The 20,992-nt window shown below is 47.7% G+C and overlaps 3 non-coding genes across 3 annotated transcripts; 1 reads left to right on the forward strand and 2 right to left on the reverse strand.

Moving 5' to 3' along the window:
• Positions 1–10,875: 10,875 nt before the first annotated feature.
• Positions 10,876–10,948, reverse strand: TRNAM-CAU (transfer RNA methionine (anticodon CAU)). Its single transcript has one exon. It is a non-coding gene; the product is annotated as a tRNA-Met (tRNA).
• Positions 10,949–15,746: 4,798 nt separating this feature from the next.
• TRNAM-CAU (transfer RNA methionine (anticodon CAU)) lies at positions 15,747–15,819 on the forward strand. The gene has a single exon. It is a non-coding gene; the product is annotated as a tRNA-Met (tRNA).
• Positions 15,820–19,805: 3,986 nt separating this feature from the next.
• On the reverse strand, positions 19,806–19,878 carry TRNAM-CAU (transfer RNA methionine (anticodon CAU)). Its single transcript has one exon. It is a non-coding gene; the product is annotated as a tRNA-Met (tRNA).
• Positions 19,879–20,992: the final 1,114 nt, after the last annotated feature.

Consider the following 20,992-nt stretch of genomic DNA (forward strand, 5'->3'; position numbering starts at 1 on the left):
GGCTCCAGCTGTTGCTGTGCAGTGTTTACCGAGATTGCGGGGATTGAGGTATTGCGTTTGATCACAATATGATAACGGACAATACGATCCCCGGGTCCGATTAAGTATTGCATGATTGATATCTTCACTGTTTTATGACAAAGGCCTATTGTCAAACTGGCTATGGAGATTTGATTTTCTGTTTACTGCAACAAGGTGTTTGTTCCATGAACAAATTCTGCTTTCTGTTTTGTTGTGAACAAATTGTCTGTTCAAATCGCTGTTCATGCTTATAATGCATGGCATGCATTATGACATGATTATAATGCATGCCATGCATTATGACATGATTATAATGCATGCCATTCTGCATGCTGGCAGTGTTGATTAATATTGTTACATGGACATGGGGCCCGGTACCAGAATGGTGTTTTTTATGTAGCCTACGTACATATGAGAGCAAGCACCAGAAAGCTGCAATGGCTTGAGCATGCGGGAAGAACTAGCAACTTAAAGGTTTGAAAAAGCAGTTTATTCTCTCCATAATGGCTCCATAATGTTCCAGGGGGTAAGGCACACAAGAGCTTGTCAAAATTGTTCCTATGAAAATGGTGAGATGAATTAAGATAATTAATTTTTGCATGCCTCAATACCATTGTTTAAAATTATGGTTAGTTATTAGAGGCTTTAAGCTGTGCGAGAGGTTATATTTGGTATTTACAAATGAAATGTTGGCCTGAAAAACTGGTTTGCTAGAGGTCTCCATGCCGTTCATGCATGATAGCCACCAGTATTAACCACCTAGTTTTTAAGTTGAGGTATTATGCCATCTTCTTAAACCTGACAGACATCCACAATGGTGGGAATGTAGTGACTAGCACTTTGGGGCAAAGTGATGGTTAGCTTTTTTTAGCACAAAATCTCATTCGATGCCATTATTTCATGTTGCAGCACTGCAGGAGTTTTGGAAGGGTACCCAAAAGTGGGCTTTCTCTTCTCATTTTTTCAACTAAACATTTATTCCATATATCAGTGCATACCACATTCAAAACTATATTTCAAAGAAACTTGCAATGCTTGCTTCAGGCTTGCCGCCACTGCTCATGGCAGTCACTGAATGTTGGTTTGCTATGATTGTGTGGACATGGAGGAATGAAACAAAAGATTGTGGGCGTGATGAGATGCATGGGAGCAGCCAGCTGACTGTGACTTATGTTGCCTGCTGTTAATACCAGGGGCAGATCTAATATGTTATGGGTTTGGTTTCCATCCAGTATTTGCCTCTCATCCAACATTCGATCCTGGCGATGTCACTGGGTCATGGCAGGTCTCTAGGTATTCATCGCACACCTAGCTCAACAGTCATATTATTTGTTTTGGTTGCTCTCAGCAGCCAAAGCCACCTTGCCAAACAATGGCTTTTGTTCCACCTGGCTCTATGGTGAGCTGAAGAGTTTGACCATCACATGGCAATCACTTCCTTTGATGACAGCACTGCAATGAAACAGGTATGTACTGTTCCCACACAATGACTACTGGACAGGCTGCAGTGGATTCTATCCATTTTGTTTGGGTTGGGAATTCACCCTGTATTTGACATGATTCATGTGGTGCTCAGGGCCACACAAATGGGTTCTCAGCAGAATATGACATTTTTTCATGTAACGTGGTCCTTGTTGCATGCAACACCATGGAGTTAATGTCAGATCTTTCGAACAGATAAGGTGGGCCGATGCCGTCGCTACCTCTTCCATGTTTTCGCATTCGCTTGATATGTAAAGACAAGTCGTATCATTAGATGTATTGCATACGATTGCCGCAGTGGCGAAGCGCAAGGCAGCGTTTTCAATCCGTCACAAATGTACGCATACAGCTTGCACTGAGAACGCGGCGTTAGGGCCCTGTACCCGAATGCTTATACAGGCCTAACGAGCATAACATAGCTATCTTCTTAGACTGGCCACCCAGCCAGCACATGGCAGCGACCTGAACTTGGCTTCCGCGGGCCTTGTTCCTCGAAGCTAAGTTTCAGGTTCAGCTAAGCCATGGAGGTGGCAGCAAATTTCGAACTACAAGCGCAGCACATCTTACAACATGGTCGGTCAGACAGTCAGTAACATGGCGGTGATATGCATGCACATGTTTGGAAGGCATGACCAACATAACACATGACCAACACACATCACATAATTATATCACCGACATCACAGCCACATGCAGAATGTCAATATACCTAACACCTGTCGATAGGCTTCAACGTTGGGGCCATATTCGGAATGTTAACAGCAGACAGCCGGGCTTCCATGCTGACCAGACGCAATCCTTGCGGAATAGACGAATGGGAAAGCTGAACTACGGCCCAGCCCAGGACGTACCACACAGGGATAGTACGCTCGGCCATCCGTTCAACCTGATAAGCTTCCCCATTTCATGTCATGTGACTTCTATTGGCGCCACGGAAATCATGTGAGCTGAATGCCTTTCATTTTTTTAAGCATCTGAGCGTCTCCTGTCTTGCACACAGTACCCATGCAGCACAGCCCATTCGGCGGAAAGCCCTGTGGCCGACACGATCAGCGCCATCTCCGGCAACCATGACGGAACCACTTGACGTTCAACGTTATGCAACCCCGGAATGACATTCCATTGTCATATATATGACCTCGGCGCCCAACTGGAACAACTTATGCATGAAAAAGATCCACATGGTCACAGGAAAATTAAACTCTCGTACCGATCAGTGAAGGGTAGTTAGCACGACAGAAAAAAAGGCCAACTTCAGAGTAGTACGGGGTAGCATCATAAGGTCAGTCTTGTTTAGTTTATCTGCGAATGACCTTTCACGCCATCTTCTGTCCAAGTGTGAAATTATATCCATAGGTGTGGTTTGGGTGCCCCACATAGCACGCGGCCCGCATGAGACAGTTCGGCTGGCTTATGTTTAAAAGGCAAATGCGTTTGGGTCAAATCACTCTCCCGATAGGTGAGTGATTTAAACGGATCACCGCGACCGAATCTCTGTCCATTTTGTAATGGTAAAGACCTGGCTCTTTCAGATTCAGAAGTTCAGATTTAGGGAAGGCTCCAGAGTAAGAGAGGTTATGCCGTAACCCTCCCTTCTGTTATCCATGGGGTATTTTGTGCATCGAACGGACGCCGAAATGTCATGACTGGTTGGCGTCAAAATCGTTATCTGAGAACGCCATAACCTTTATTCTTTTAGAGGTGGACCCAATTCCTGGGGCTCTTCATTTTGCAGCGGTACCGAATTCCCTGGACCCCCACATACAGCCCCAAAACGTTGTTTTTTGGAGGCACCAATTTCAGGACCACCATTGTTTGACGCTTTTCCCCTGACAAAATCGTGGATCGGTTCATTCCTTGAGCACCAGCACCTTCATTTCCGGACAAACACAGCCTTATTTTCAAGATGTAACGAATTGAACCGGGCGTACGAAGGGCCAAAACATGATTTTCAAGGGCATCAAGTTTCTAGGTACTTTCCCGAGTTTGCCGTGCATCTGGACACGCATTGTTCGGTATCTACATACTTTTCATTGACAACAGACACCACATATGAGGGGCACCACAAAGGAACCATAAGCCATAGTTTTCGAGGAGCACGAAAACTCCAGGGGCACCGCAATGTCATCTCTCACCCTTTCACACGAAATTCTGGGTCGGCTTCTTGGCAAAAAGAAACGCTGCAACCTTCATTTCGGGTCAGGCAATCTATATTTGTAAGTGACGTGAAACTTCTATGGGTCATCACAAACGGCCCTAAATTTTGTTTTTTACAAGAAACATTCCAATGACCACAATCAGGGGCGCACGCGAGGGGCACTTAGGTCCAGAGGAGTCCCCCCAGAGGGGTGGGACCCCTGGTCCGCGACCAGGGTCGATTGAACGGCCCGAAAAGCCAGGTCGGTAATGATATTAAGGGATCCCAGCCGCAAGGTTGGGCTCTCAGATGCCAATCAGAAAGGACGCTTGGGGCTGATCGAGGGCCTCCTGGAGCAATGAGGTCCTGAATGCCAGTCACAGACCACCAATGCCGAATAGTCGGCTCCGTGTCGATATAGACCCTGGGGCCCTTTTCCCAAACAGAGGCGGGTCGGGAGCCTGCAAAGCTCACGCGGACGCCCCGTTGCATTATTCGGGGTCCTGAAACAATGAAGCCTCGATGCTGGTCAGTGGTCCAGAATGCCTAACAGGGACCCAGGACCATAGCACTGAACGAGATGCTCTCCGCCATGGCTCGGCAAGGGCTCCGATAAGCCGAACTGAGGTCACTGCGTCACTTACTGGACCCCCTGCAGCGATAAGACACCCTTTTGCGTCAGCACTGAATCCGGTGTTCGATGATGATGATGCCCAGGTCACAGGGCCTATCGCATCACGGAGAGCACTATTGTATGATTTATACTTTTAATGGCCTCCAGATCGAACAGGGGCCACGAACAGAGCCCGGCCGCCGTACGCCAGAGTGGCAGCGGCTAAGAGTCCGGGCTGGGACGGAAGGGTCCCACCGGTCCTGACAAGGCAGAAACAATTGAGCAATTTTGAAGTTAATCTTTGAACTGATAACAAGTTACAGCTGATTTCCTCCGATAGGTTGACGAGCGTCCACTTTCAAACTCCATATTATTTTCAATGTCCTCATATCATTTTTCGTTTAAGGGTATATTACACATTTATGTGATTTTTATAGGGTTTCAAATGAAAGTCCGCTTAAGACGTTTCAGTGCCGTTCACAATCCTGCCCTTCTTTGGACCTAAGACCCCCTAATTTCTGAGCCACACCCTGCGAAGATAGAGAAAGGCAAATCGGGGAGAAATTTTAGTCCCCTTGGCATCCATGACATCATAATAACGTCATCTTCAATCCTGCCTTTCCACAAACCATGTGGCGATCAAGGCCAACACAAATACAATTCCCGAGAAGTTCATGTCTGGCCTTCGTGAGCGCAATTTCCAGATACAACGGCCGTCAATTGTCACTCAATCAATATTAAGCAAGGTACGATAACGTGATCAACCATGACGCATTGAGGGGCACAACAGAAAGTTGTGCTGTATAGCGCAGTCTCTTCCGGCCAGATAGCATACCAACAGTTTTGTAGGCTTCTTTCATCATACATGATACTTGCTTCAATATCTTCAAGTGTGAAGCATTCTCTTAAATGTGAAACAAATATTAAGAGTGTGAACATCATCCCGCCAACACGTTGTATAGCCAATGTAAATTATCGACCCCGTTTCGATCTACTAGATATGCAATCCGCGGGTCCTATATCCTCATTATTTTTGTAGAACCCCGGGAAATCCAGTCTCGCCTCGACTGGGTCGGATAACAAGGGGCCGAATGGGTCATGTAAAGCAAGAGGCGTCCGCGTTCCCGTACGATGCAGTCCAATACAGAGTGATTTCCGAATTGAAATGTACCAAAACCCAGCGAATTAGCTGGACAGGGGGGTGGTGGAACTTCCACCAGTAAAGCCCGTCGTTAATCGTAGTGCATCGCCTCTACCGAGACTGGTTGTACCCATGGCCTCGTTGCTTGTGCAGTCCCGCGCACTCAGAGGCCGAGGGGAAGGCTCTTTTTAGACTCGGTTCCCTACGTTAGCATCGCGCATGGCTCCTGGAGGGAACCTTTTTGTGACCTTTTTGTCTTCATCGTACCAATGTCCATGTCATTTTGAACAAAACCGGCGGGTAATTGCCGCCCACAGTCGCAAAGGCTGCGACGAATGACCCACTTCAGTATCTTGTAAGCACATAGATCGAACCTTTTAAATGAACGGATGATAGAGATTAGAACTCGCGCTAAGCAGTGCTTGGTTGCGGTGAGCCCTGACCCTTGCCATCTTATCGTGAAATTCCTAGCCAACGGCAAAAATATGGTGGCGAAAGTTCAAGGTACGGGAATCTGAAGCCGCAAAGAAATAACAGTCAAGTGCTGTGATGAATCGTTGATAGTGAAATTTTTAATTTAAATAATTCAAATCAGTTGTTTTACTCAGGACGTTGTTCATGGAGCAGTGCTACTAGTACTACACACAGCCAACAGACTATATGGCGGATGGTCCTAAAGCCTTTACACGGTACTTCCAAGACTGCTTAGCGGTTAGCGGGCAAGCTTGCGGCGCAATCACTCAAAGTGTGGAACGAAAACAGAAGTGTCTAAAAAAAACTACGACTGGTTGAACCACTGGTCGTAAGACCTATTAGGGTTCGCCGCTGGACAGTGAATTTTGTTTTTTGCGGGACCCTTTCCCACCCGCCCATGTCCGGAGTCGCGGGAGAATTGGGCCCCGCACTGAGAGCATTTATTTAGTGATGCTGGTTCTCATGCAACCACGTTTGGCCGGCGTCAGCCCCGGTGATGGCGACCGCCGGTGAGTAGTGGCCGGGCGACGCGGTCCTCGCCCAACTGTAATTGCGGGCAACTAAACTGGTGCGCCTGCCGATGGACGTTTACCACCCGCAGCTCCAGCGGCGGGGGCGGGAGGCGGCAGGGCCGCGGCAGCAACAGGCCGAGCAGGCGGCAGCTGCACCCCCTGCAACAGCGACTTGCGCTCCAGGGGCTTTCGCCCGGGCGTTGTACTGGAGAAACCACAGATTGTCCGTGAACGGGGCATCGTGCATGAAATAATTACTTATGGTCTACAGTGGGTGATTGTCCGAGCGCCTGCTCGGATTGCAATAGGTTTAGACAGTTATGTCGGTGTGCCGCATGGGCGCAAGACGGTTCATTAGCGGCTTTGGTGGCAAGGATGCACGAGCACCGATAAGCATTGCCATCTGGCCATCCATTTGAGAATGTAGCGAACAGGATTAGCTGCGGTTGCATACGCAGGTCTGCGGAATTGGTAGCAATTGTGTATGCAACCCCGCAACTACTGAAATGTTTCATTATTTGAATACTGACCACGACGCCAGCGTGTGCTGGTTCAGATGTGCGAGCACGATGCCCGTGTGGGCTTCCACCGCTGGATGTTGTATGAGGGCTTCTCGGAGCTCGGCCAGGTGGCCCAACACCATCCTCCAGCGCGGCACAACAACGACGCCCACACGCCGCGGGTTTCGGTAGCGGCGGCATAAGTCCTCAACGAGGCGCTCGCTAAGCCGGTTGATATTTGGCTGTTGGGCTGGAACAGCCCCGCTCTTAAGCGAGACACCGTGGAATGGAGCAACAGACATGAACAGCGCACAACTGATGCCCTGCGTTTCGCCATGTTCCACATTGAGCAATAGGACAAAATGTACGATAGCAATCCATCTTCTAGCGGCGTGCGCCACTCGCATGACACTGTTACTACATCCATTATCGGAGTAATAAGGGGGGGGGGAAGAAATGTCCCTTCAATGAGCTAGAGGGATAAGGACGCTCAGAACTTTATCTGAACTTCGGCGTACGATTTTATCGGGATGGAGCAAAAGGAAATCGGAAACCGTTTTCTTACGTTCTGCACGGTCAAAACTAGTTGCCTGCGTTTTTCAAATCATTTCGGTGATCGCCTCAACAGAAACAATAAGCGGATCATGACAGTCATATAACACGACATTACTGACCGCCGCACGGTGTCGGTGCCGGGCACGGCACAAGATTTGTGCTTCGACAGTTGGAAGCGGCCGGTGGTAAGCCGGTCCTGGTGGCGTGGGGAGGCGGCCACCCTCGCCTTGTCGCCGTCGGACAGACAGCTCCACAGATGGATGATATCAGCTGCCTCTCGGTCGGTGATATATCCGCGGAAGCGGGGTAGCTCCGCCAGGCACGCGGCGAGCCGGTACACCTCCGCGTACCCGGGCTGTCCGTCAGGACCGGTAACAGATTCCTAGAACACAAAATAGATTCAACAATATGCTACCTGCCCTTATTCGAAACCGGCCAGAACTAAAACATTGATGACTCGCTCCAAACAGACCAATGTCAAGGCGCGGCCAACTGAAAAGTTGAGAAACTCGGTGCCTGTGACAGCTAGCGAAGGTACGTACACATATGACACAGTGAAACATGTTGATTATCTGAAGGTACATCGTATCCGCGCAGCAAGTGGTGCCATCCCAACTTGCACCACCCTCGCGGCGGAGGCAGGCGGCTCCGGCGGGGGTTGGGGGCCGTTACACCCGAGCGGGTGGCAGCGGCGGAGGCAGACGGCTCCGGCCGCGGGGCCGGCTGGGGCGCGGCAGCTCCGGCCAGCACACCGTCCTGCCAACCAGTGAACAGTTATCGACATGGACACGATGAACGTACGAGCTTACATCCATGCCAGATCTAACCGTGGCGTTCCGAAATGATGCTCGCTACAAAGAACTGACGCAGCAAATCACGTCCGGTTGGACCTGTTTCGCCACCAGCAAAACATGGCTGATGCATGTGTGAAATTAATCAAATCAATTATCCAATGCACAAGACTGAAGTGTTTCATATGCCTGCAATGGTTTTCACCACTGTACACACGGGATAAAAAAATACTTACCTCAGGCAGCCATTCAGCTTTCCAGTCACGCGACATGGGAAAACGGGTTCCAACATCCCAGTCGACGACGGTACGCATCGGCTCCTGTTCCAGGCCTCCGTGCTGAAACCGTTCACGTGAAAGCTACCGACCTGCACTGATATTGCTCAATCGGTTCGAGGACACAACATGCGCCGAGTGCGTGGATTCCATGGAACGGTCGACATCGCACGCCGTTTTACGGGATAAACTGGGTATTGCATATGAAGCCCACGTGCACGGCTTTATACACTAAAATGCATTTATTTATCATCCACGATCCCAAATATTTTACGGCACATGCGTCCCAAATTTCACTGGCATCTCTGAGCAACTTGTTCACGAACGCTTTCAGCATTACCCCTCTTGTTGTACAGAATCACCCTGCTCCATATCAGAGATCTTCCAAATGGTCACTAATCGATGATTGATAACAAACAATGTCATGACATCAGGTTTCGAATTCTTCCGCAAATCTTTGGGTTGTATCTGTATGCACTGGAGAGTGCTCTTAATATACCGTGCGCGGAAGAAGATCGCGGTGAGGCGTCCGTGTTCCAGAATGTTTCAAATTTTACAGAATTATTCAAAATCCACGATTTTTGGGACGGTTTTTCCACGATGACCTATTTCAGATAATTTTAGTGTCATTTCAGATTTTCCTGACATCATCTGACTTCCCTTTTGTCTTTTGTGGTCGTGGTCATGACGAGTTGTATATAATTAAACAGGGCTGTTGCCAAGTTATGAGCTAAGCAAAAGTGAAGATAAACTGGAGACATCATATCTTACCTGTGCAGCTGGTGATGCTGCCACAGCTAGCACCGCACTCGCGGCGGAGGCAGACGGCTCCGGCTGCGGGGTGGGGAGTGTCGCAACCGAGCGGGTGGCAGCAGCGGAGGCAGGCGGCTCCGCCCGCGGGGTGGAGGCCGTCACACCCGAGCGGATGGCAGCGACGGAGGCAGGCGGCTCCGGCCGCGGGATCGGGGGGCCGTCACACCCGAGCGGGTGCCAGCGGCGGAGGCAACGGCTTCGGTCGCAGGGCCGGCTGGGGCGCGGCAGCTCCGGCCAGCACACCGACCTGGCAACAAGTGCGTCGTGAACGGTCATCAACAGATCTAAGAACTGTAGAGACCGCTGGTCCACGGCTGCCCGCAACACACTACTCCGAAATCAAACTCCTGCGACTTCCTTGTCCGGCACCCTCGAGTACTTGATCTGAAGTTTAAAATTTCATGTGTTCACCAGCTCATTCGTAAATATCTTACACTTCTCAAAGTGTAATGTAGTGTAATATCTTACACTTATTCAAATGTGAAACATTTCCTTTAATATCGGCGTTAAAGGGAATGCAAATGTTGATAGACATTTGGAGGTATTTAAATCTATGAAGATATTGACATATTTGTAGATATCTGAGGATATTGGAACAGGCATCAGCTATCATGCAATAAGCTCACTTGTAGGTATTGGTATAGCTAAGCGGAAAAGACTTCCGTAGACAACACATTTTCTCCGCTAAGTAAATATCCTCCTCGATACGCCATTGTTTGATTACTTCGTTGTGCCTTCCACAGCATGGACTGTGGGCTATTTGACGGCCGTTATACTTGGAAATCCTGTTCACAAACGTCATATATGAATGGCTCGGCCATCATATTGTTATTGGCCTTGATTGCCGTACGGTTTGTGGAATGGCAGGATTTAACCCACGTTATTATGACGTCGTGAATGCCAAAGTGGCCTTCAAACATTCTCCGAAATAGTTCCCTTGTTTGCGGGGGATTAGCGAAGGAAACAGGGTGGTTTTCGGTACGGAACTTAATCCCGTAATTTCCGATAATTTTGTGGTGCCAACTCAGTGGACTTGGAATAATTTTTCATTTTTGGCGGGCGAGCTGAACCGATACTCCTGAAATTCAGTGTTTCGAACACAGCGACGAAATGCCAGCGATATGGCAGCTTTTCTGCCAAGAAGTTCCCGACCCGAATATCCACATACCGTCGTGTCCGACTCAGGCCTTCCTTGCAACTGGTTGGGCCGCAAGCTGGGGTTCGTGCACACAACTGAGTCATACCACGTTCTTGGAAAGTCTTGGAAGAGAAGCTGCGACATATGTAACAAAATCGTAGGGTGATGGGTGTCGCTACCTGCTTCATGGTCTCACTTAAAGGGAGTGTTCCACATGTTTATAGGGTTTCAAGTGAAATATCCACCTGGAAACCTCTCAATGCTGCCAATTTTCTCTCAATTTCAAATTTTCCTCTAGCTCTTGAGCTACACGCGAGCAAAAACGGACGCTCATGTTACTTGGGGGATTGGTAGCGGAAGTATCCCATGCCTGCTGAATGATATGGTTCGAGAACCGGTATAATCCGTGGGTGCCTTAAAACGTGCCCCGGGTGAGGATCGAACTCACGGCCTTCAGATTATGAGACTGACGCGCTGCCTACTGCGCTACCGAGGCGTGGGCCCGACGGAAGGGGTGATTAAACGAACGCCGCACCCCTCCACAATTAAGGGGTGATCAGGTTCTTATTGTAAGGGGGATGGCGATGTAAGGGTGCAAGGTCTCCCCAAAGTTTCGTAGACAGACAGCTTATGCTCAGCACGCACCCGCGTGTTCAGCTTAACACGACGAGTGCGCGTATGTGTTTGTATGTGGGAAAGGAGGGAATCAATTTGACCACTTCTTAAGATATCACAAACTAAGAGAGCTAGAGACCGTACATGAAATCATTTGTTTACGTTTTTAAATCTCTGGGTCGTGACAGTCGGCCCAAACAATGTCAAAGTAGAATTGGAGTTCAAAGTCCGAGACCTTGTCACCAGGCCAGTTTCAGGCTGGATACTTCTTTTAAACTCAAGGTCCTCGGGATTATACCAGGACAGTAACTATTTGACCTTTAAAAGATCAAAATAACCAAGTCTTTGGGATTATCGTGATCTTTCAAGTTTAGGTCGGTTTTGAGAACTACGATAGTTGGCGCATTGCTTAAGCAAAATGCTGATGGAAGTAATTTTAGGTACGTGACCTCCCTTGGTCTTAAAAGAATCAACATGACAAGCTTATTGACGTATTTGTGATCAAGTAGCTCAAAATTAGCGCCAAATTCTGTCCTATCAAATAATTTTTCCAATACAAAACTTGTTTGGTTTCGGCCTGACCTTTATACCTCATGTAAGGTCACGGGAATAGGTTGTAATCCTTATGAAATTGCATTAATATTTGGTAATCCATTCCAAACTTGCATGACATCGTTTAACACTCCGTTGTTGCATCAGGTCGAAAGATTTCTTCAGAAGAGCCTTTCCTGACAACCATGTAGCCCATACTTTGATATGATTGAGCCCAGCGAACTTAAGAGCTATACCATTTATTTACACCAAAAGAGCGGCTCTTCAGTTTATAAGACGCTTCAAAGTATGTGCCACTGCGCAGCACCGTCCGGAAGTTTTTTTTCGAAACACCCTCCGGGGTCACACAAACACTCATTCGCGCGCGCATGTTACCCACTGTGTCAGGCAGGACGGACCAACTGTGCCCCTTCCCTCTCGAACAATTCTTTTTTCTCTCTTTTTGCGGTCGCTTCTAAACAATTCTGCACAGCTCCCTGGAATTTGTGATTTCACTACGGAAATTTCGACATGTGATCATAACCTTTCACGAAAAACGCTAATCAGAGGAGAAACGCTCATCTACAGAAACGCTCACCACCAACTTTGGGAGGTAATTCTGCTGAAATTGCCGCCTTCCCGTTCATGTTCAGGACACATGTGTGGATATAGGAGTAAAGTATATAATAAAATATATTAGCCACGACATTTTGAAAGATGTAGTTGCAGTGCAGAAAAGGGGAGGACGGTAATCAATAAAGATATCAAAGGCGGTATATACTCTGTCGTGTCAAGGTTACGTCAAGCCAGAAGCTAGACCAGGAGTGAGACGAGTGGGGACAGTGGATCCAACAATTGCCTCTTTCCATTTACTTATTATGAGGCCAGTTGTGTCTTTAGCAAAGCACACATTTCAAGCAGGAACATTATTTGTTGCTCGCGGGCACTGCCAGTTCCAAAGTTGAAATGCAGGAATTGTGAACACTTCTGTCATGTGTAGGTGATCTTTTGCCCTTTCTTCACCCTTGTTAATGTGTTGGTACGCCGGTGCCAAGGTACGTACCAGAGGTACCGTTTTCTGAAAGGTTTTATCGAAGGTGAAATCCAACGTCCAATGGCAGACCAGCTGTCCTTCAAAAACGTGTCGAAAAATTCAGGTTCAGGAAAAATTCCCATTTTTCTCTCAAAGATAAATTAAGTACTGCCTATAATTAATGACGCCAGTCATTTCTTGTATCGCTACATTCCTTCACTCACACCGGATGAAAATAAATAAAAAGATGATGTGCAGGTAATGTGCATCGCAGACTTTCGCGAGAGCATTCACAATTTACAACGCCCATCGATGTCCGCTAATGTTGACTATCACTTAGCTTGACGACTGCAGATAAGCCGGGTAGTGGGTGGTAGGCCGTCGTAAATAGGTAAATCAAGAGTATGCCATGCAACTTGAAAACGGTTTGTAAGGTAGCAGAGCAATTTGTCTAGCATACCAGGTAAGACAATACTAATAGCCTTGTTCCTCGTAGAATAACCAGGATAATAGGGAGGTAGATGGATTCTCCTGCGGGATTTTTCTTAGAGTCCTTATTCAAAGTTCATCTATGTATCTATCTATCCATCCGTATCTCCAATTGCCTGGATATTTTACGAGGCATAAGGCTTTATGTACTGTCTTATCTCTATTCATATTGTTCCTCGCAAATACACTTCAAAAGTTATTTAACCAGGATAACAACTAATTCAGTTGACCTTGAGTGAAACATAAAGGTTAGGTCACAACCAAACAAGTTTTGCACGGAAAAGCTTCTTTATAGGACAGTTTGTAGTGCTCATTTGAGCTCCTTCATCACAAGGACGTCAAAAGGTTTCTCGTGTTCACTTCTCGAAGACCAGGGGAGGTCACTTATTTAAAATGACCTCGATCATCATTTGCTCAGGCAAGACACCACGAAGCGTAACCCTTAGATCAAACATTTACTTGGCTTATAACGATGATCTCAAAGACTTTTGGTTATTTTGACCTTTTGAGGGCAAGAGAATGTTTTTGGCCAGATATGTGCCTAGTGACCTCTTGCTTAGAAGAAGCATCCAGCCTCAAGCTGGTTGTATGCAGAAATCCTGGAGACTTTGTACACCAATCTCAGCTTTGACTACGTTTCATCCATTTGAACCGTCTGTCGCGACCTAAAGATCTAAAAATTTTAACAGAGTTATTTCATATACCGGCCTAATGAAACTGAATTTTTTCCCTGTCCCTGTCCTGTCCCTGTCCTGTTCTGTCTACGGTACCCTGTACCTCTATCTAGCTATATATCTCTATTACCTATCTCTGCTATCGCCTCCTCTCTCTATATCTATCTCTCTCTCTCTCTCTCTCTCTATCCACACATGCGCGCTCTCGTAGCATTCAGCTGACAACACGGGCGCGTGCTAAAGCAAATGCTTTCAGTACACGAACCTTTGGGAAATATTGTAGCCCGCAAATCACCTACCTTGAAGTCGGATCCAGGATTTCGTCAAAAGTGGCGGGGGGCGGGGGGGGGGGGGGCAGGCAACATTGTGGGCACCTATAGTCTAAGGCATCCCAAAAATCATCGCAGTCCGGCCATTAGAATTTCAGTTTCTTGAATGTGATGTTTTCTACGGGAATTCACGTTACTGTTCGCGCCCTAGAAAAATAAGCGGGCTGCGTACACACATACTTAAACTTATCCATGTTTCGCCATCGTGGTGAATCCTGTTGTTTTGAGACTAATGTTTTCGGAAAAACATGCAAAATAATTTAAAGGTGGCTGCTAATACCAATCAAAATCAAGCCCCAACATAATGCCTAGCTTATTTAAAGCAAGCCATACAGAATTTTTGCTTCGATTGGAAGGAGTACAAAATATCCTGGGTTTTAAAATGCATGAAGGTTATGATACACAATTGAAATAGGCGTCACAAATTCAGCACCAAACGGAAATGACACATATGACTATGGCGGCTCCGAAAGCTGTGTTCGACAATTATCTGGGTGCCTTGACAGGCCAACAAAAGGCTTCCGTCAACTCGTAAATTGTTCTCTGAGTAAACCAGAGTGCCGAAGCAGATTAACAGATAAGACCCCAGACAAGAGCGTGGCGCCTCCATTCAAATAAGTATCCTAAAAGTACCCAAGGCCCAGTATGAAGGATCCCCCAAAGATCGAGTGTACCCGTGCAGGCTATCGGATGGCCACTGACAGGAACGTTGGGACCTACCTTGAAATGCCAAAACCCAATATGCAGGGCCCCCGAACAATCCATTGTACCCGAGAAGGTGAGCAGATGGGCCCCTACATGTGAGTGGGGCTCTCCAAAGCCCAATGTGCAGAGCTTCCGAACAATCCGATGTGTCCAAGCAGGCTAATTTGGAGTGCCCCGAACGACCAATTAAGCCCAAGCAAGTTCCAGATGGGCTTCAGATAGAAGTGTAGAGCCCTAAGCAAGCGATAGAGGGTATATAGTGAGTGTGTCTATAGGTTAACGGAGAGCAACGTGAAGGGCCCCTGAACAAATGAGACTACCCCGGCAGATTAACATATGTGTACCGCGGCTAAAGCGTATAGAGCCTTTTGGGCGATAGAGTATCAAAAGAAGGCACATTTTTGACGAGAGCGTTCTGACACGCTAGCAGGAAGGGTGCAGCAACAGCACAGGGCCCTCCGAGCAAATACAAAGAAATCAGGGACAACGTAGAAGCTTTTTTAACGATCGGATTGGCCCAGCAAGCGAACTTACAGGGCCCCGGGAACACTGTAGGATTTCTGTACAGCATAATGAGCATTAAACGCTCTCAGTTACCACCGTCTCAATTAATGAAGAGCAACTGTTGTCTACTCGCGGGCCCTCCACTTTCGCTTGTGATTGTTCTTGGCCGCCTGGAAACGCGACGACGTCCAATTTTGTTGCGTTTTGTGCAAGTAACTGCGTCTGTTCGACCCTCTATGGCCCCTTTGGAGCCCGAAGGTAGCATCAGGGCTTGGTCTTCTCCCGCTGGATCGAACCCTGGTTACCCCTTTCACCAACAACCCACTCCAATTCCTCCATCAGTTTGATGCCTGAACACCCTTCATTAGAGGAGGCGTGCGGCGTTCGTTTAATGACTTATTTTATGTGTCGTAGGCCTCGGTAGCGCAGAAGGCAGCGCGTCAGTCTCATAATCTGAAGGCCGTGAGTTCGATCCTCACCCGGGGCACGTTTTAAGACGACAGACCTTGCCGTTTCTCAAATGACATCATTCAGCAAGCTTACGATCTTACCGCAACCCATCCCTTGCGTAACATACGCCCCATTTAACTGAGACCGTGGAACTTGTTCACGACGCCAGCACCTTAGTGCTTTCTTGCATTTGGCGCAGCTTCTGTTCCAAGACTCTTTCGGGACTCGGTGTAGGACTCAAGGGACCTCTCGTTTGCGTACGCTAGCCCTACTTTATGAAAGAAAAAACAACTTTTTCATCGTTTTCATCATTAAAATAGTCTTTCACAGCCCGTCCATCGAGACGGGTTCCGCCGCTGAAAGGGTCATACGTCAAATTGTACTCATAGCACTAACGTGGTTCATATAGTAATATAGAAGTTGAGTTTGAAATCACGTAACCCATTTATGAAACTCACAGAAGCACTATTTAAAACTTATCCATGCATTCCTACTGCTGACCTGTTCCTGCGACACAGCTGATGCTGGGCTGGGGAGCACCGGAGAGACGAGGCTGCGCTGGTGCCTGGGTCAGGGTCGTCCATGTCTGAAAGGATCGCTTGCGCCAGGTGCAATGTTTCGCAGACTGAGCGACGGGAATCTTGGATTCGACCCGGTAAGTACGGCCGTAACAGATGAGTGAGTGACAAAATACCACGCAGCCTCAAATGAAGGTATTTTTGACCGAATTATATGCAGTGGCGACTTTGGAATCAGAGCCGTCACTCAGCACGTCTTGCTGCAGACATCATGGTCCCGGCACCACAATGGCCAACGTCCAGCAAAATGGGTGTTTTTTGGCACAACCATTCCATTTCAGACTAATTCCCTGGGCTAGTCGCCAGTTTAACGTTACATCCAATATATATGTATATATATATATATATATATATATATATATATATATATACCAGCTCGGCTCTTCTTCCTCAAACCCATATGATTACCACATTGGTTAGATTGTGAAGCTCTCACAGGTGAGATGCAGGAGTGGTTTAAGTACTTCAATCAATGATACTTTGACCACGTATGTGGTCAAAGTATCACGTCAACACGCTGTCGTAAAAATACGACAGCGTGTTGACAAAACTAAACCCAACGCCAAGTGAAACATATCCATGCGTTCCCACTGCTGGACTGTATCTATGACACGGCCAGGCTGGGGAGTAGCGGAGCTGGACTGCAGAGCGCCGGACTGGAGAGCGTCGGGTTGGAGAGCGACAGGTTGGAGCGCACCGGGATGGAGAGCGCCAGGCTGGAAAGCACCGAGCTGGAGAGTGCCAGGCGGGGGAGCACCGAGCTGGAGAGCGCCGGATTGGAGAGCACCGGGTTGGAAGACACCGAGTTGCGGAGTACCGGGGTGGAGAGCACCGGGCTGGAGAGCGCCAGGATGGAGAGCGCCGGGATGGAGAGCGCCAGGTTGGAGAGCACCGGGCTTGAGAGCGCCGGATTGAAGAGCACCGGGCTGGAGAGCACCAGGTTGGAGAGCGCCGGGATGGAGAGCGCCAGGTTGGAGAGCACCGGGCTTGAGAGCGCCGGATTGAAGAGCACCGGGCTGGAGAGCGCCAGGTTGGAGAGCGCCGGGATGGAGAGCGCCAGGTTGGAGAGCGCCGGGTTGGAGAGCGACAGATTGGAGAGCACCGGGATGGAGAGCGCCAGGTTGGAGAGCACCGGGATGGAGAGCGCCGGGCGGGGGAGCACCGGGCTGGAGAGGGCCGGCCTGGAGAACGCCGGAGCTGGATTGCGAATCACGGCGACGGTTCAACCAATGAGTCATGACCAAACGGCATGTTTGGCATGGTCATCATGCAGTTAACTGCATTAGTGTAAGCTTAATGGTATTTCCTGACATAGACAGGAGAGGAGATGGATAAAAGAAATCTAGCAGATGATTTCATGACATTATATTGCATGCATGCACGTGAAGTCTGCAGACAGGTTAACGTTCAAAATCTGACGTCAGCTCTAAGGCCATGATAGCTAAAATTGCCTTGCTACGAGGTTTCCAAGACAACAAACACCACCATAACCTGGGTGTTCAATGAAATGAGATAGGTAAAACCATATGGCAGACCTTGCATGGTTCCCAGGTGGCACCAACTACACATCAGTAGTTTAGGGATGTTTTGGGAAGCTACACATCAACATCTTAACGGGAATGTTTCACATTTGAAGATATTGCAGGAAGGTAACAGTAGTGCACTTCACCATCAAACTTCAAGGTCAGACTTCAACTTCTTCAGTGCTTCTTCTTCAGTCTTCATCGTCTTCTTCAACTTCCTCAGTGCTGCAGGAATGTTTTGATCACAACAGAAGCATGGAGACCGACTGAACAATACTGCTGCACCGCGAGCCCCTACCAAGGTCCTGTGACAGACTGTTGCCAGGAAGCTGAAAAAATTGAAACAATCCAGCAAACTGAAAAACCTAGCTGGTTAGCTGGAAAAACCTAACTGGTTTGTACGATAGCACTGGCGGAAGTAACAATATCATGCGACGTGTGCCACAGAAACATAGAAAACAAAGAGGCGGCAAAATAATACACAAACCTTCACCCCTGAATGCGAGTATCAACCTTTATATTTAACCTTGAACAAACACATGAACTTAGGAGGGTTTCGTCACACCTTGGCGACATGTGTGGCATTGAATGTGAAAGGAAATGGTGTTTCAATATGGTTCGTGGGGATCATCGGTGAGTGTAAGGGGGCGGATATACAGGTGGACACAGGTGACAGCTTTGAAACTGTCATCGACGGTGGATTAAAGGACTTTGAGACGTTTGTATTTTCTTCTCTTGTATGCTGTTTTGGTTTCTGAAAAAACACAAAACCGTTATCAAGTGAAGCAAGCACGCTGGCACACGTCCAGAATACAACATATCTAGAAGTGACGGCAAAATTTTGCATTTTTATTTTTCAAAGTTTTATCATATATCATTTAGCACACCGAAGACCAAATTAGCACAATGTATTTTGAAGTAGACGAGCATGTTAACACCGCATACATCTAAGCACTGTAACGACGTCCCAAATATGTCAGATTTGACATAGCGTAGATTTACTCACCATGAATTCCACAGCTAGGTTTTATTCCACGAGTGTTGCATTTTAAAGGCAGAAAAGTTCGACAAAAATTAAATATATCTCTCACCAAAGTTGTTGCTATCGCTTTTTATGAAACAGGCGACTTCCAGCGGCGCACGACAAACCTCGCGCCATTCGCAGCGTCATCGTCATCATGTGGTGTCTGCTGTTGAAACCCGTCAAACAGTTTATATTTGGACTGGGAGGCATACATGCGTATTATCTCAGGCGGCACGTCGCAGTGCTTGCAGTCCAGACAACCCGATTTCGAGTTCCATCCCCAAGGAAGACTTGACTACCCATTAATGCGTATCTTATGAGGGAATTAAAGATCAAGAATACGATGTCAATGGCCCACGCCATTTTAACCCGTGGACAAGATAGTTAACGTGCGCGATCTGTGCAATAATTTCGCAGTTAATCTAGTTCGCGACTTAATCTCGCAGCTTTTGATAACTTTTTGATGCCGACTCAGCGGACTGGAATTATTTCTCATTTATGGTCGGTGAACTGAACCGATGCTCATCCAATTCGTTCTTTCGACCGCAGCGACGAAATATCAGCGATGTGGCAGCTCCCCAGGCAAGCAGATACCACCCTGAATACCCACGAACCGTCGTGTCTGACCCAGGCCGCACCTCCAGCTAGCTGAACGGCAAGGTAGGATTCGCGCACGCGAACGAGAACCCTCTTGAGTTGACATCGCGTCCCGGAAGAGTCTTGGAACAGAAGCCGAGCCAAATGCGAGAAAGCGCCAAGGCGCTGGGCGTCGTGAAGGACTTTCACGGTCTCAGTTGAATGAGGTGTGCGTTACGTAAGGGATGGGTTGCGATGTGGTGGTAGGCTTTCTGAATGACGTCATATGAGGAACACGAAGATATTTGCGCGTCTTAAAACGTGCCCCGGGTGAGGATCGAACTCACGGCCTTCAGATTATGAGACTGACGCGCTGCCTACTGCGCTACCGAGGCCTGAGATGCGCAAAATCAGTGTGTGTGGGGGGGGGGGGGATTATCGCAGCACCTAATGTTCGTAACCTCTAATGTATCACAACACCTAATGTTCGAAACACCTAATGTATCACAAGGCCTAATGTTCATAACCTCTAATATATCATAACCCCTAGTGTATCATAACCCCTAATGTTCGTAACTCCTAACGTATCACAAGGCCTAATGTTCATAACCTCTAATATATCATAACCCCTAATGTGTCACTACACCTAATGTATCATTAGGCCTAATGTATCAAATCACCTAATGTTTCACAATTCCTAATGTATTGCAACTCCTAATATATCACAACACCTAACGTATCGGAACGCCTAGTGTATCATAACCACTAATGTTTCATAGCGCCTAACGTATCGTTACGCCTAGCGTTCATAACCTCTAATGTATTGCAACTCCTAATGTATCATAACGCCTAATGTGTCAAAACACCTAGTGTATCATAACCCCTAACGTATCGTAACCCCTAATATCAGCTGACGACGCTGGCGAGGGCGGGCGATTTTCAACCCTTTTGACCGCATCTGAACTTCCACTGAAGTCTACCAGATTATGCGGGCGTTTGTGGCGCATACAGTACTGGAAGGCGAGGCAAGGTGGGCGGTGTCCGATAACTCATTCCTGATTCTTATCATGCTCATTTTTGTGCTTTCCAGGCTGATGGGCTCTGAGAAGTGTAATGGAGTAATAAAATATAAGAATGGATTGATGGAAAATCCGTTCTCAGCGCCCATTGTTTGATGCGCATAAGGAAAGTAGATGGTGACATGGAAGTGAGGTAGCTGGAAGGCAGGGAGCTGGTTCATCAGTATTTGAACCTGAGTCACGCTTGTCACAGTTCTTGCACGGCTGAATGATCAGTATTTGAACCTCAGCCATGCTTGTCACAGTTCTTGCATGGCTGAAATCTGTTCTCAGCACTCCTTGTTTGAAGTTCATAAAGAGAAGTAGAGGGTGACACGAAAGTGAGACAGCTTGAAGACGGAAATGGTTAATCATTGTTTGAATCTGAGTGAAGACAGGGAAATGGTTAATCACCATTTGAACCTGAATCACACTTGTCACAGTTCTTGCA

The sequence above is a fragment of the Pollicipes pollicipes genome, unplaced genomic scaffold, assembly GCF_011947565.3.
Source record: "Pollicipes pollicipes isolate AB1234 unplaced genomic scaffold, Ppol_2.1 Scaffold_3485;HRSCAF=4098_pilon_pilon_pilon, whole genome shotgun sequence".
NCBI lineage: Eukaryota > Metazoa > Arthropoda > Thecostraca > Pollicipedomorpha > Pollicipedidae > Pollicipes > Pollicipes pollicipes.